General features: G+C 35.8%; 1 pseudogene; it reads left to right on the top strand.

Moving 5' to 3' along the window:
• The first annotated feature begins 691 nt into the window (after positions 1-691).
• LOC135988187 (uncharacterized) overlaps positions 692-15,490 on the top strand; it is a 31,296-nt pseudogene continuing 16,497 nt past the window's right edge.

Genomic DNA, 15,490 nt, shown 5'->3' with positions numbered 1-15,490 from the left:
CAGAGAGACTCAAATAATGATCTGTTTGCCGGTGTGCTGAGCTGATGTGGTGGGGCTTGGAGGAACGAGCATCTTCGGTTCCACCTTGCCCATAGTGCACTGAGGTATGATTATGTGGGTACTAAAAGAAACAAAGCTTCCAAATTAATCTGTTTGTGAATGCAGTATAAAATGTAAAACATTTAAAAAAAATTAGAATATGTTAATTTGGGGAGGTAAATAGGAAGTAAATACAGAGGGAATATTTTTATTAAGGAAAGCTTCTAAAAGGAGTGAGGGAAAAGAAATGGTACTTATAGCGTACATTTTTGAAAGCCATTAAATGTTTTTGCTATCTTTGGTTCTTCTAAAACAATTGCTACATGTGTACATTCCTAATAAGATCTTTTCTAAAGCATTTTTTATGCTTAAAAGTGGTTTAGTTTTCTATGTGCTTATGAATATAGAACATAGCTGTGTGGAGTGTGTGGTCCACTTGCACAATGGTTTGGAGTCCAAAATTAAATCCAGAGTGACATTGGAGAAGATGTCTGTTTGCATTATGTGCATATGTTTGCAGTTTCCCTGAGAAGTTTCTTATATTCTTTCTTGTAGAAAATCATGATGACTTAGTGTCCCTCTTGAGCTGTCTGTGCTTATACATATACAAATAAATATATTTTAAATCTTTGTTATATCCCTTGTCTTTTTCATGGAGAGAATAAGTATAACTGAGTTGTTGTCTGGGATTGACTCTGTGAACAGAGCTGTGGAGAACGAGAAAAAGGAGAGCTTTTCATCTCTCAGGTAAGACCTGGGATAGCTGACTGAATTATTAATTGGTTTTCCTCTCAAAGCCAAATAAGAAGTTGACTGTGCCTTTTAACAGGCTATATATTATACCTACTGTAAATTTTTTACTCCAACTTCTTTGAGAAATTATAAAGTTCTACAAAATCTAGGAAAAATTCTGTATGCTTGCTTGTTTACGTTTGTTTTTACGGAGTTCATCATTGCCTCTTCAATATAAGATCTCACTGAAAAATGCAGGATTGAGCTGTCTTTCCAATGATATAACTTAAAGACTTCAGCTCTTATATTAAGAAGGATTGAACCTTCCTTTTTGTATGTATAAACTTAGAGTTTAAACTCCTGGTTCTTTTTCTTATGGATTTTAGTGGTCAAACTCGTATTTACATCCTGTAATCTTGATCAGACCCTATACCTAAACTAAACCTGAAATGCAGTAAACCAGTACTGAAATGTTAAGATTCACTTACTATTTTTAGAGTACCTACTTAGCCTTTTAAAAACATTGGTTATGCAATAACCTACCATATCTGCAAAAAGAACAAGATCTTTGGCTGCTTTGACCTAAAAAAACTGGTGATCATTTACAGCAGCTGAAGATCTGACCGAGTTCTGCTCCCCAGAATCAGCTTTTTCCTTTGTTCTCTTCCGATCAGCATGGCATAATCATACTGTGGCACATTTCTCCCTTGTGGTAGCACCATCTCTTGTGAACCTGCACACACCTGGGCTGTGCAGCTTGTAACTCTTTTGGGAAGGATTTTCTCAAGGCTGCAACCCATGTGCTCTGATAAGACTGTATATGAACCACATGCTCACCCACCACCATGAGTAATGGAGCACACTCTAACCCATTATGGATATTTATTTGCAGTCTTCACTGATACTTTGCAAGTTGGATCTTCTCAAAAGTTCCTTTGCGCTTTTGATAATTTTAAACATTTCTCAAACATCCTTATTACCATTTCAAACACTTTTCTCATAATGCCTCAAAACTGTTGACAATAACTTCCTTTTATCATCTGAAATCTAGCACTTTAAGGAATGTTCTCAGTGGAGCATTTTCAATTACAATTTGTGATTAAAATATTGGTGGTAGAATATAGGGATATAAGTGCGTAGTTTTAGAGACTTATCATTTTGTCTCTTTAGCAGGGTAATTATATTTGCCTTCCATGAGCACAATGAAATGGCTCCTCAAAGAAAAGGTTTTAGCTGTATCGGTGAGCTTTGGCTGCTTATTTCCACATATCCTCAAAGGAAGACAAAATTGCATCTCATGAAAGACCTTCCATTTGCTTCTGTTTCTATTGAAAATTGATGATTTGATGATTTTGTAGGATTGCCACTGTTTAGTATCCCCTCCACATCCCCCACTTCTTTTGTGTACCTAGATAGAAAAGAGAATTGGAATAATAATGGGGGAAGAAAGTAGGAAGCAACAAGCAGAAAAGACCACTATAAAAACAGAAAAAGCAGGGGAGAAGGATGGCTATGAGCAAATGGATTTTGCATTGCGATCTATAATCCTGACATTTTGGAGTGCTTTATTGATTACTTTGAATTTACCTGCATCTTTGTGACAGCATTTTGCAGACACAACCCTGTTTACTGGAAATCCATGTGTGTGCCTGTTCCAGCCTCCCACACCTGTGGTTGCATTTGCATCTTCTAATGTGTTTTCTAAGTGAAGATAGTAACATGAACACATAGCTACTTTAAGGGCACACACACATCCACTGAAATTTTATATATATATTGTAGTGTAGAAATGTGGCTGAAAATAAAACTTGTACCAGTGTACCACCATCAGTAGTAAATGAACACTGAACTCAAAATCAATGGAAAAGCCTATTCAGAATTTCCCTTTTGCTTTTTTTTTTTTTTTTTACATCAGGCTTTTACGATTCTTCAAGAATTCTGGGAAAGCTCATTTAGTCTCCCCAAATCCTTGTGAATTTATGCAGGGTTCCAGTGGTGACACTCCCAAAGAAAAATAGAATATAGCTGTACTTGTGATTTCATCTTGTGTTGCTTTCAGTGTAACCTGTTTTCAGTCTGAGTATCTCATGTAACCTTTCCTTCACACTTGGAATTCGCAAACAAGATAAACCTCCTGATCACTCCTAGAGTCCATTATAAAAGAACATGAGAGATTTCAAACTAAGACATATAATCTGGATTTTATTTTTACAAGGTGTAACATATCTCAGTAATAAAGCAGAATAAAGCACTATGCTTCTGGATGTTCACTCTTCTTAGTGGGTGTCACAAGTTATTGGAGTAAGCAAAAGGTTAAATACCTTTAACACTGAAATCTGATAAACCTCTAGAAGTAACTTTCTATACATAATTGTATCCTAGATCTTAATTAATATGGATTTAACTATTAAATAAAATAGAAAAAATATTTAAAAGATGGCATGCTTAAATACCAAACTCAGTTACATACATGAGTTGTGATAGTGATTTCCTTTCCATGAATTTCCTGTTGATCTTTTGCTAATATCTGGATCTTTGTGACCATGGTTGCACAGCAGGTGCAAAAAAAAGTGTTCAAGATTTAAAAGCACTTTGCTGTTTAATGTGGCAATTTTTGATAGCCTTTTTTCCGAGTCAGAACTGAAACTGAGCTGTGCTCAGTCAAAATGACAGAAGTTAGTCTGTGGACTACAACAAAGCCATCAATTTATTTCCTATTATCACAAAGAAGTGATTGTAATGACTTTAAGGACATCTAATACGAACAACTAATTCAGAAATTAAAGACTCTAGCATTAAGAAGTCCCCAATCCAAAAGCTGGTATTTATTCAAGTGGTTAATTTTTACTTCTAAGTGTTTAAAAACATATTTTTAAGTTATATTTACTCAGTATGAGATTTAAGCTTACACTGAAAGGTTGTAGAGATAGAGAAAAGATAAAATTTTGATTTGTTTTTATTTTTTTAAACAGATCCTTGGATTTACCCTCTGCCTTCTCCTAGACTGTGTGGTATTCCTGGGTTTCAGATTATATGTAAAGGTAAAGAGGAGTAAACCCTGCTCTGGTACAGAGAATAGATATAACCTGATTAACCTATCTTGAGTATTAGAAAACAAAAGTTATCTTGAGTTTTTGGAAGGAGAGGTATTTTTTTAAAGATTCCTCATGTTGAGTATATTCTTTGTAATGTTCTGCAAAACTTCAAAAGTTTTACAACATTAATGCTAGACAAATTTAGGGCTTGTTGGTTGGTTGGTTGGTTTTGGTTTTGGTTTTTTTAAAATTTCAGACATTTTTTGTAAATCCATGTATTTCAGGGACAACACTCCTAATATTTCTTTGTACACATGAGCACATACCAAGAACTTGGCTGATTGACACTACTATTGTCAAGTCCCATTGTGTCCCCTCTTGTCTCGAGCAATCCTAGCATGCATCAAACCCCTTCCAAACCTTACATGGATACTCAGACATCTAATCCAAACAACAGTCAAATGGCCTGGCCAGTCTGTCCCCCAGCGATTTAGATACTGGCTTGAAAGCTTGGATGGTGTTTTTCCCATCAGTAAGATTTCACCATCAGGTGTTTGGGTGTAGCTCTGTGCTGTGATTCTGAGACCTGACACCTGTTTCTATCTGCTCCAGCCCCTTAGTTCTTGGTCCTGACTCTTGGATGTGTATCCCCCTGACCTGCCTTCTGTCCCAGCTTGTTCCTGCTGCCAAACTGCCAGCCTAATTCTGCTCCAGCCTTCTTTGTTTGACACCCTAATCTTGCAGGATGGATCTCTTAACCCTCAGCTGAGTCTTGCCTTTGGCACCATTGACTGATTTGAATCCTCATTTTAGCTTGTGTTAGCTTCTCACTGGTCTAAGCTGCTGTAGTAGATGGGCCAGTGAACAGCCTGAGGTCCTGTTCCTCTGTGGAAAGTCATTCAAAATAATGTGACTGAAAAGAGATCTGTAGTAAAAGCTCCTGATGCAAAATTGGAGACATAATGCTTTTGAGACCTAAAGAGCTTACTCAGCTCCGTCACTTTCAGTTAAAGGGTGCTGAGGAATAGATAAAAAGTTCTGAATATTGTGAAAATAAGACACCTGACCCAGTGTTTTCCTTGATAAACAATAATAAAAATGTGTTTGCCATAAATACTTCTCTGGGCTTTCACAGACTTAACTGGGTTATGAATAATGACACTCGCTAAACATTTTCTTAATCTACTGCACTTAAATGTCCCCAGGCAGGCTGTTTCTAGCAGCAAAATGATTTGTCTGCTCTGATCTTCCCTTTTTCTCTGCATTCTATAGTCTTGGTATAAGGAAATGTAAGACTATGAAAAGCCAACGGATTCTGAAACAATCAGGTATTGAGAATGACTTAACATGCATTCTGTCTTCCAGTGCCTTCTGTTTAGGGCTTTTACACATTTCAGAAATCTAAATTTTCATGCAAGCAGACAAAAAAGAACTGACTTAAGCTACTATCAATAGGATACTGCTGTCTCAATGAATGGGAATGTTTCGACTATATCCACAATGTGGTTTTTCAAATATTGCTTAAAAAAGGCAAAGAAAGGATCTGAAAACCTTTATTTGATTGTTCTTTAGGATTAAATTGCAGCATGACAATTTGCCTTAAACTCGTTCAGCGGCAGCCTATAGTCGTCCACCCCCAGATCAGGCAGGGAGCGATCTCTCAATCACAGCTTGTGCTTTCGTCCTCCATTCATGATGAGGAGGAAGCAATCTGTTACAGTCTGTTCAGCACAGGATTACTTCTCCCTCCTAGCTGCTCCAGGTCTGCGGGCCAATGAGGCTGGGTATCCCGCTCCCACCTCTCCTGCTGTGCACGTCACTGTGTGCAATGAAGAGTAGAAACCTCTGTGGAGTCACTGAGAAAGCTGTGATGCTGTTCAGTGGAAAAGAGGAATGTGAGACAATCTTGCAAAAGATTGTAACTGTTCTTTTAAAGGACATAGTTGTTTTTACTTTGCAATAGTCTCTCATTTTGGTCTGTTAGTCAGAAACATATACTGTGGTTCTTTGAGCTCATAAATGTGAGCAAGCCCTATATGTGTGCAAATTTCCCTTTGTGAACGCTGGCAGATTAGATTGCAGTGCTGGGGTCATGAATGAGAAGAGAGAGGAATTTAATTTGACAGCATATTTTAAGACAAAATAACTGATTATTTTATGGTTACTACCTGTACATTTGTACTGTGGGTAGAGAAAGGTGAAGCTGGGCTTCAGTGATGTGATGATGTTTTTTACATATCTTTATAAGAAAGCCTCATAATTACATGCTTGCAGTATCTGCAAAAATGTTGATTTCAAAGAAAAAGTTTTTAAAACTCTGCTATTTAATACTTTCAAGGCTTTTACATACATGTATTCGTAAAAATATGGGGGTTTCTGTAGTTGTTGGGTTTTTTTCTTTTGTAATATATATGCTAACAGCCAAAAACTGCAGGTTATCCCTCTTTGAGCTAAAACTGATTGTTTCCTTTGGCTTCCTGGATTTTATCACTAAGAGCTAGGAACTGATAAATAGTGGTGAAAATGCTAGGAATGTGCAAGAAAAATGTTTTCTAGTCATTTATTTAATGATTAATGCCAATATTACTCAAACTGTACTCAAGCAACAGTCAAATTAGCTGAATACCTAAGTCTTCAGTAAAAACCAGTAAATTACTTGATTAAAAATGTCAGGATTAATTCTAAAATGTTTTTAGCAAATGGCATTAGTCCATCTGTCTTATAAAGTAAGAGGACCAGAGCTTTTTCCATATCTTCTGGGAACAAAATCTGACTAATTCTGTAAATGTTTATGCAGATTTGCTTGTATTCTTTTGAGTCTAAACTGTATATGAAATTATGAGTGTAGTCATTCCTCTTGTAGGAGAAGCTTAATACACTGTTAAAAAAAGCTAAATAATTCAGTGGATTAAAAATATGAGGCAAGAGATTTAAGCCTGCAGGCAAATATCAGTTCCTGTATGTAAACAACAGTGTTTCTGTGTATATCACTAGACATACGTAAAAATACATATGAACTCCTGAGATCCTACCGATACAGCAAAGTGGATACAGATACTTTGTTGATAGTACAGAATGGATACGATCCGTTCATTTGTTAATGCCAAATAATTAGCCACCTGCCTTTTTTCAAATATTAATAACAAGAAGAATAACAGGCACTAATGTTCTGTGAGCTTATTATCATAGCTCCTTACAGTATTCCCATGACCCTCTTAAGGTTCATACTACCTTCTTGTAGGATGGAGAGGCAACACATGTTTTTGTCAGCGTTTCTTGCTAGCAGTCTTCTTCCAAGGACCCTGGAGAGACAATTCACATGAGTAGAAGTGTGCAAGTGAGGAGAGACCGAGGGAAGAGGAATAGAAATGCTTTTTGTGCTGTCCTCTACCTGTCTTTGTTGAATAAAGTTCATATGAGTAATAAGATAGAGGAACTAGATGGGTTTCAGGCAGTGCAAACTGTGGAGTAGCTCTGACTCTTTTCTTCCAGTAATCCACTGTGGCCTGCAAGAACCTAAGGGGCTTGCCGGTTGGCCTGGAGCCTGTTTTTCATACCTTCTCTCAGCAAAAGTGTGAAATGTTTTGAACAGAACTCTGCTGGCTTTTTTTTTTCTTGTTATTTTCTGCTACAAGTTACTCCTCATATAAAGGTGACTGAATGCAGAATATTTCTCTTTCAATGAGCTAGATAGCTAAAGATGTGAGTTAAATCAAGGGTCTAGCTTATTTCTATCAGCCAAAACCAATCCAAGCCAAAGGAGCTGATGACAAATATGTGAGAAATCAGACATATTTCATGATAAGGAATTAATGCCAGAAACCTTGCATTGACTTGGTTCATCCTTATTCATGAACAGAGATGAGTCACAATCAGGCACTGGCTTGAACTTAGTTCAGCTTTTTCATTCTGTTGCCCACCTCTATTTCTGTCATATGGAATAATAATTTTCTAGCAGAATACAAGAAGGCAAGTTGGAATTCAGTTTTTGTGTAGTAGGATGTTTTTGTTGTGTGTGTGGTGTTGTTTTTGCAGTTTGTGGTTTTTGTTTGTTTTTTTTTTTTTTTTCTTCAGCAAAGAAAACTGCAGCTTCAATGGTCGAAGCTTCTCTAAGTAGCTGAAAACAGAGCACAGAGCATTGTAAAGGAAAAACATTGACAAATTTTGATGGGAGGGGCTGGTAACAATGCTCATGCTGCCCACTCATGCAAAAGCATGGTTGAAGAAAGACTCATTTAGCACATTAGCAGCACTCTTAAAGTTGAGTGAGGTGCTTCAAATAAGCCATCTGATTTATACTCTGAAAAAATAATGCTACGACTGAAACACTTGCAAGACCTCTCATCTTTTATGGTTGGACTTACGCAATAAGGTAATACTGCCATCTCCAGAATGGCTCATCCTGGCCAACAAAGTCTGATTAAAATTCTTCACCTTTCATTTATTGAGTTGAAATAGTGTGGTTATTCCAACTCACTGTTAGTACATATATCTTCATGTTAGGCTACGACAGATCTGGTACTGGAAAGAAAATGGAATCCCAGAAGCCATATATCTATTAATATTTGCCAAACCTATGTTTTTTACAGATAGGTCATATGTGAAAAAAATATATTAATATTAGCATGTCTGATTACCCTGGTGAAAATTAACTTTTACAGTAAAAGTCAGTTTTCCTTCTCTGACTTAACAGATGATGTTAGTAAGAAATCTGTTTTCTGAATGAATGACTTGGTGCAGTAAAGGCCAGAAACTGTAAGGCCGAGTGTTGAATGATTCTGCTTTGTCTATGACAGCTGAACAGTTTTGAAAATCTGATCTTCAGAGCTGAAGGACTGCCAAAAGTTGGAGGCCTTCGTAGGTGGCTCAGGCTAACTGCTAAATAGGGGTTGCAGAATAGTGATGTCTTCTGAGTTCATTCAGTGTGAAAACATCTGCACCCTCTTTTTCCTCTTTGAAGGGATACTATTTGCTGAGCTTCAGCAGAAGCATAAGTCAAGCTTTAATTCTCTTTTGTGTCACCATTTTAGGTGATCTATAGTCAGTCATGCCTGCATAGAATGGAAAAAATGAAGGCTGGGATTCTGTTTGAATCCTCAATTAAATGGGCTTTTAAGAAACAATCAGCTTATTCCTGTCTGCTTAAGGCACATTTAATTCATTTTTTCTTATGGTGTAAGAAAAATGGCAAATTTTTCTGTCAAAAATTTAAAAATGTTGTCGGATGGAGATATGTTATCCTTTTTCGATTCCAGCATAACTGTTATCCAGTTATGTGCTTCTAAAATGGTGGGGCTGTTGGTAATTAACAGTATTATAAGTGTATTTTCAAACCATCTAGTGCAATTTGTGGGTGTTACGCTTTATGGTTGCTCACTTGCATATTAGAATAGGAAACTCTGGAACAGATTATTTTTCTTTCTTGATTAATCACTATTCCATGGCCATATATCTATCAGAAAAAAACCCATACTTGTTTAATAACACGAAGGTACACAACTGATGGGCATTTTTCATGGGAAAGCATGTAAAATATTTTATTTCATAAAGGACAGTGTTAGCTGGAAATAAGGTTTGCAAGAAGGAAGGAGAAGAAAGCTGTAGCACTGCAAATAAACAGTGCATTGTCAAATACAGCTTGAATCATAAAATAAAAGAGGTGAGAAGATTTCACTTTCTAAGACAGGAAAACAGTTTGACCTTTATGAAAGACATTCACACTGTGTATTGCTCAGGCCCTTTCATGCTTTATTGATAAAATCAAAAGCTGTTTAGAGCAAACTAGAGTTAGCTTGATTTTGAAGCAATTGAAAAAAACCAAGAACAGTTTGCAGCAGTGATAAAGCAGACTTTTGCTTTTCCAACCAAGGCCATAGTTGTTTGAACTACAATCTTGATTCTTTTCTCCATTTCCTCTGACCCATTATTATTTCTTCTTCATCTTGTATTTTTGCATTACAGCCTAACAGAAAAGCTTCCCTGAATGGAATACAGTTTGTTTGGAACTAGAGCTTTGTCTGTATTTCTAAAGGGATTTGTAGGCAATCTTTGAGTGCTGCTATATTTTTAGTAGTTCTCTCACTTGCTTATTAAATACAGGGCTGAACAATAGTCATTACTGCACAAATACCAAGGTCCCAAAGTAGTACCATTCACTTCAATGAAGAGCTGCTGTGAAAGCACATTTGAAAAATAACCCATGGTGACAAGAGATGGGAAAGACGGGAAAGAAACTGTAGTTCAAAGGGCTTTTTCTGAGGGAGCATAATTCATTCATGTGTATACAAGATTCTTTTCCCTGTTGTTTGCATTTACACTACAATAAAATAGGCCCATGGTTGTGCCTTGTGGGCAGAAAGTGAGTTCTGTAATGGAAAGGTTTATACGACTGAAGTAAAGAAAGGCTGTGAAAATAGGGTATTAGTGGGAGACTGGAAATGAGCTGGGTCGGCTAGTAGGGGATCAGTTCTACAAGGGGTTGAAGGGAGAAGATTAAAAGATAGTAGCAAGGGCAACAAAAGACCTGCAAGGTGTGGCAGGAGAGATGTCAAGGAGTGTTAATGAAGACATAGAATCTTTTCTGAACTGGAAATTTCAGGGCCATCTTCCGTCAACATCCCTGTGCCAATGCAATGCCAGGGAGGGACACCCAAGGTATCCAGGTGTTTGCTAGTTTAATTCTTTTGTTTTCTGCAAAACTGTAAATCCAATATTGCTTTGGTGAAGGTGAACTGTTGTGGTGGCATAATATTTTCATTATTTGCAAACACTTGTCGTACACTGCAATGGAAAACTCTACATTCAGTTATATTTTCAGGTTATGTTTCTGATCCTTTAAGACTGCTGCAAACTAAGAACTGTTGATTTTACTAAGCTCTTCCCCTTTTTAGAAATGAAAGTTTTCTTGAAAAAGTATCACTGTTTTAATGATTTATTTTGTTTTTGCCAAAAAATTTGTTTTTCTTATCCCCTCAAGTTTTTTCTATGTTTATGGAGCTCACAATCTTTTTCTTCCTGCCTGTAAAAGGAATTAGTGAAGGAAGGAAGAAAAGACAAAAAGGCATATGTTTTCTTTTGACCCAAAATCTCCAGAATCAAGATGAGACATTTGACATTGTTTTCACTCATTCCAGCACTTCAAGTTTTGTCTTGATTTCATACATTATGTACTCCACATCTCAAACTTTCATTTACATTCACAGGTGTTTTGAGACAGGTCCACTGCTTCGTTCAGTAGACCCATGTCATCATTGAACTCTGGCATTAGGAAAAAAAACCAGGTCAGTGCCTTTGCTCACATTTCCATTTAAACAGGATAGCTTTGTAGATCTGCCTCACCCAACATTTAACCAGTGAAGTAAAATGCATCAACACAAAACCAAACACCCACTATCCAAAAAACCCTCAGGCTTGTCAAAACTATTCTCCGCAAATGCTATATGGGAACCTTTTTTATAACTAGATTTCTGCCATTCAGGTTGAAGTCTCCATTGTCTTCCCTGGTGAGTGCGCTGAGCAAGCAGCTGAGTGATACTCTGATATTACAGGCACTTAGAAAAAAATTCAACATTGCCAGTGCACAAAAATAAAGCTGATGAGATGGTCATGACATAAACACTTAATATTCTTCTTAACACAAACAGGAAATGAGATCAAATTTCCAATGTATTTCTTGAATTCCTGTGGTTTTCAAAGTGTTCTAGTAGTGTGTTGCATGTAAACAAACCTATATTCTTGGTTGGATAACTCGACTAAAACAGGCATTCTTGATTCTTCAAAGTGATTGTTGTTACTTCCCAGTATCAAATTCATTTCCAAAGCCTAGGAAATATTTAAAGGCATATAGTTTCAACATATCTTCTACTCTTTTTTGAACACAATATAAAATGAAGTCTAAATTGTTTATGATTTGAACCATGCTTAGAAAAAACGTAAGTCTTTAATTGACAGTAAATTAATTATAACTCTAGTGTGAGCCTACTCAGTGGAAGGATATACCAACTCTAGCACAGAACCTTTTACTAGAGTTTGTGCTAAGTAGAGAGCACCATAATAGAAAGTTCAGTTTACAGAAAACATGTTTATTTAAGTATTTCATGCATGTAGATGTTTTCAACATAAGCTGGCAAAAACATAAAATGTGCAAAAATGCAACTACCTTTTCTAAACAAAACAAGGTGGTTCTGTTTGCTTGTTAAGTCAGCTTTAGCAGTTCTTAGAAATGTCTTTTATTAAATGTCAAGCTAATTACTTGTAATATCAACCCTGAAAAGCAAACCTTTGTGGATGCACTTTCAGAAGTCTTATTCTTCTCTATTTGCAGTCTGCCTGGTACATTTCTAGTAAACAAATTTATGTTTTTCTGAAGATACTAAACTGTTTGCTAAATATATATCTTTGCTTAGAATATAGAAGGATGTTTCATAATACTTTGATGAAACATAATGCAGAATCTATTTTTATTTTAAATAAGTAGGTTTTAAAAATGTGGCTGTCATACATGACAAATTAATTCTAGCAAATATCCCATGTCTGGCAGGGACCAACTCCATTTCTGTGGGGTAGTGGTGACTGGTTTTATTCGTGTTGCTGGTCCTGACACCAAATGTACAATTAGTGCCAATTCAGTAGCTATTTCTATACCATGAATCATTGCATCCCATATTGGCCACTTGGCACTGGAAGTGTCCTACCAGCAGTAACTGTAATATTAGGAAAAGTAACAGACCTTTTTGTTGAGACAAAAAGGTTAGTAGAAAGAAAAGAAATTTCAGTGTTACAAGTGTTTTGTCTACAATTACATGTAAATCAGTAAAAATGAAATGGAAGTTGTGAATCAGTAGAAATAAAAGAAATGGACTGAGAATGTCTATAATATCTAGACTACAAAAACATAATTCTGCTTTTGAAGTTCTGAAGTAGCCTAAGTATATATCTGCAGGGGAAAATGAAGATGGGAACTATCATGGTGTGTTAGTTAAATCTAGTTTATATTGGTAATAATACAGTAAAATAGCACCGCTCCAAAGGATCTAGCTTAAGGTGAAAGTCAAGAGTAGAAGAGACAAAGGTTGAAGCTGGGAGGTGAAAGAGCTTGGGATTAGAAACAGTAATTCTTGCATTGGTAGCTGTTCTGGAAATTTTGCATTCTGCATATCAAAAAGGCAAGTGAAATTCATGCATTCACAAAATGGACCGAAACAGGTTAAAAAGTCAGACTTCAGTAATGTTTTGGTATGTCAAAATGCAGTCTGAGCAGTGGACATTTTAGGAAAACCCATCAAGTTTTATTTGTTCTATTGAACTATGTGGGAGTTAAGGTCTTAAACGGCTCCAAATTCTGTTAGACAGATAGCTAAGTTTTTGTATACTTTTAAAGTTTGCCCCAAACAAATCACACGTCAAGGAAAAAAGTTAATCAGCAAACATTTTCAGAAGAAGTTTTGAAAACAAAAATAGTTTGCTACAAAGAAATTTATTAGCATATTGTATCTTTATATGTTACGAGTTTCTAATGAGTTCTTGAATGCCCTTGTATTACCTGAGAATTTCAAAGGCATCATAACATTATGTTCATTATGGAATATTTAAATAATTTCTTGCTGCACTGAAGTTGTTCTTTTAATTCCTATATGTGTATATAATCATTTACTTATACATACACATAAATATACACAAAAATGTATATAAAGTTGCATTAAAATATCCTAAAATATCTATTACCACCTCAGCCACTGGAGACATACAGAAAATACTTATTTCTTGTTATAAGACTGTATTTAAAATAAATGTAATGGAAGTTGCAATGCAGACAGAGAGTGCAATTTCCTATTTTGGTCCTGATGAGCCACAATCTTATTTATGCTATCCTGGCAGTGTAAAAGACATCAAAGTGGATACAAACTTCAACCTCGTGCGTTCTATGACTGATTTATATTTTCGTATCTTGGCCACTATTTTTCATGTTCACTGATCTAAAGCTCTCATCAGCTGTATTTATAGATAAATTGAAATGCTTTGACTTAATTCTCTAAAATGAAGTTACTAAACTAGCCCCCCATTTAAATTATATGTATAAACTATGAACTGCTAATTATATATTCTAGCTGATAATTGCTTGTAAGTACTATAGGCTAAAAATGGGTGTCCTATATAAAAAGGCATTAGCTAACTGTGAGTTCTCATTAACTTCCTTCTCTTCCCTGCACACACTCATTTTTGGAATGAAATGGTAACTGAGAAAAAGAGTGCTTTTGTGAGAAGCTTGGTTTGAACTCTGACTTTTCTCACCTATTTATTGGATCATGTAAATATATCTTTCCCAGGATTCCTTCAACAACCAGAGTTTAAAAAGGATCCATCAAGCTTAGAAGCACTCCTGGCTGACCTTACAGAAATGTTCTTTATGGGAAAAAAAATGGATAAAAATGCCTGACATCAAAATGGAGCACAACAGGAATTCAGAAAAGAAGTTAATTTGGGACCTGGTAAAGTTAAGTAAGTGTCAGAGCACTTGGCAAGGTATAAAAGATATTAATTTGTTTATTTGTAACTTTTTTAAAAAAAATAGATTTTTGACTTGCTGTGGGCTGTGGAAAAACTGAAATTGAAATAACTTTTTTCATTCATTCAGGGCATTTTATGCAATAGGAGTTTCCAGCATCACAAGTGAATACCTTAGCCACTATGTAGAATCTCTTGATTTTATTCTGCAACAAAATAAAACTGAACTTCAGAATCCTGCAATGTCATGTGAAGTTATTAGTTAGCCTGTAATATACACATTATCCAAAGACAGGGCAGTATTTTTTATTTGTATAGATAAACTCCATTTTCAAAAGTGGCTTTGATAATAGACCTGTATTGCCAAGGCAGTTACGTATTTTCACAACTGAATCTGGGGAGCATCCTTTCAATTATTTTCAACATCAATTCAGCTTTCTCTTTGCAATACCCATGTTCCTGATAGGTAAGTTATCGTGTAAACTTATGTGCTTTCTTCATGGCATTTTTATACGATTAAAGCCAGCTACAATGTCTAATCTACCAAGAAGGAAAGCTAACCTGGATTAAAATGCAGAGAAGAAGTGGGAAAGAAGAAGTAGAAAGCATGTCATGCACAAAGAGATCTTTCTTTGTTACTGAATGTTTCATGTGAAAGAAAATCACCTTGCAGAATATTTCCATGTCTGATTCCACTGTCTTTAGTGAGAGAAGGCAACAGGGATGACTGTAGTTTACAAATCTGGATAAAATAGTGAGTGTGCTCACAAAGTGCCTGTAGCGTTGTTTCAGAATGGCTTTCATGTATTCTCTGAAAAATTAACAGAAACAAAAAAGTGAGAGTGGTTCATTAAACTTTAAACTATCCTTAATAAAATCTTTCCTCAAAAGACACATGAGGAAGAATGGATTACAGACAAGGTGTTATATTACCAGAATGCCATTATTTTGAATTATTGATTTATTTTCTTTGAGAGGAGATAGAATATAGCTGTGGTGTTTTAAGAGCTGTGAGATAGCTTGCTTTGCTCACAATTTGCACTTTACTAGGGTTTTGCACTTGACCTAAAATAGGAGATAGTTATTTAAATTGAAAACTCTTTCAAAGCTAGCTGTGAATTACTCATTTCTGCATTATGATTCAAAGCAGATAAAGAGTTCCACTGCTTATCATGCAAAGT

This window comes from Caloenas nicobarica, chromosome 4 (assembly GCF_036013445.1).
Source record: "Caloenas nicobarica isolate bCalNic1 chromosome 4, bCalNic1.hap1, whole genome shotgun sequence".
NCBI classification, from domain to species: Eukaryota; Metazoa; Chordata; class Aves; order Columbiformes; family Columbidae; genus Caloenas; species Caloenas nicobarica.
The sequence above is the reverse complement of the archived record's forward strand: the minus strand, read 5'-3'. Positions and strand labels throughout refer to the sequence as shown.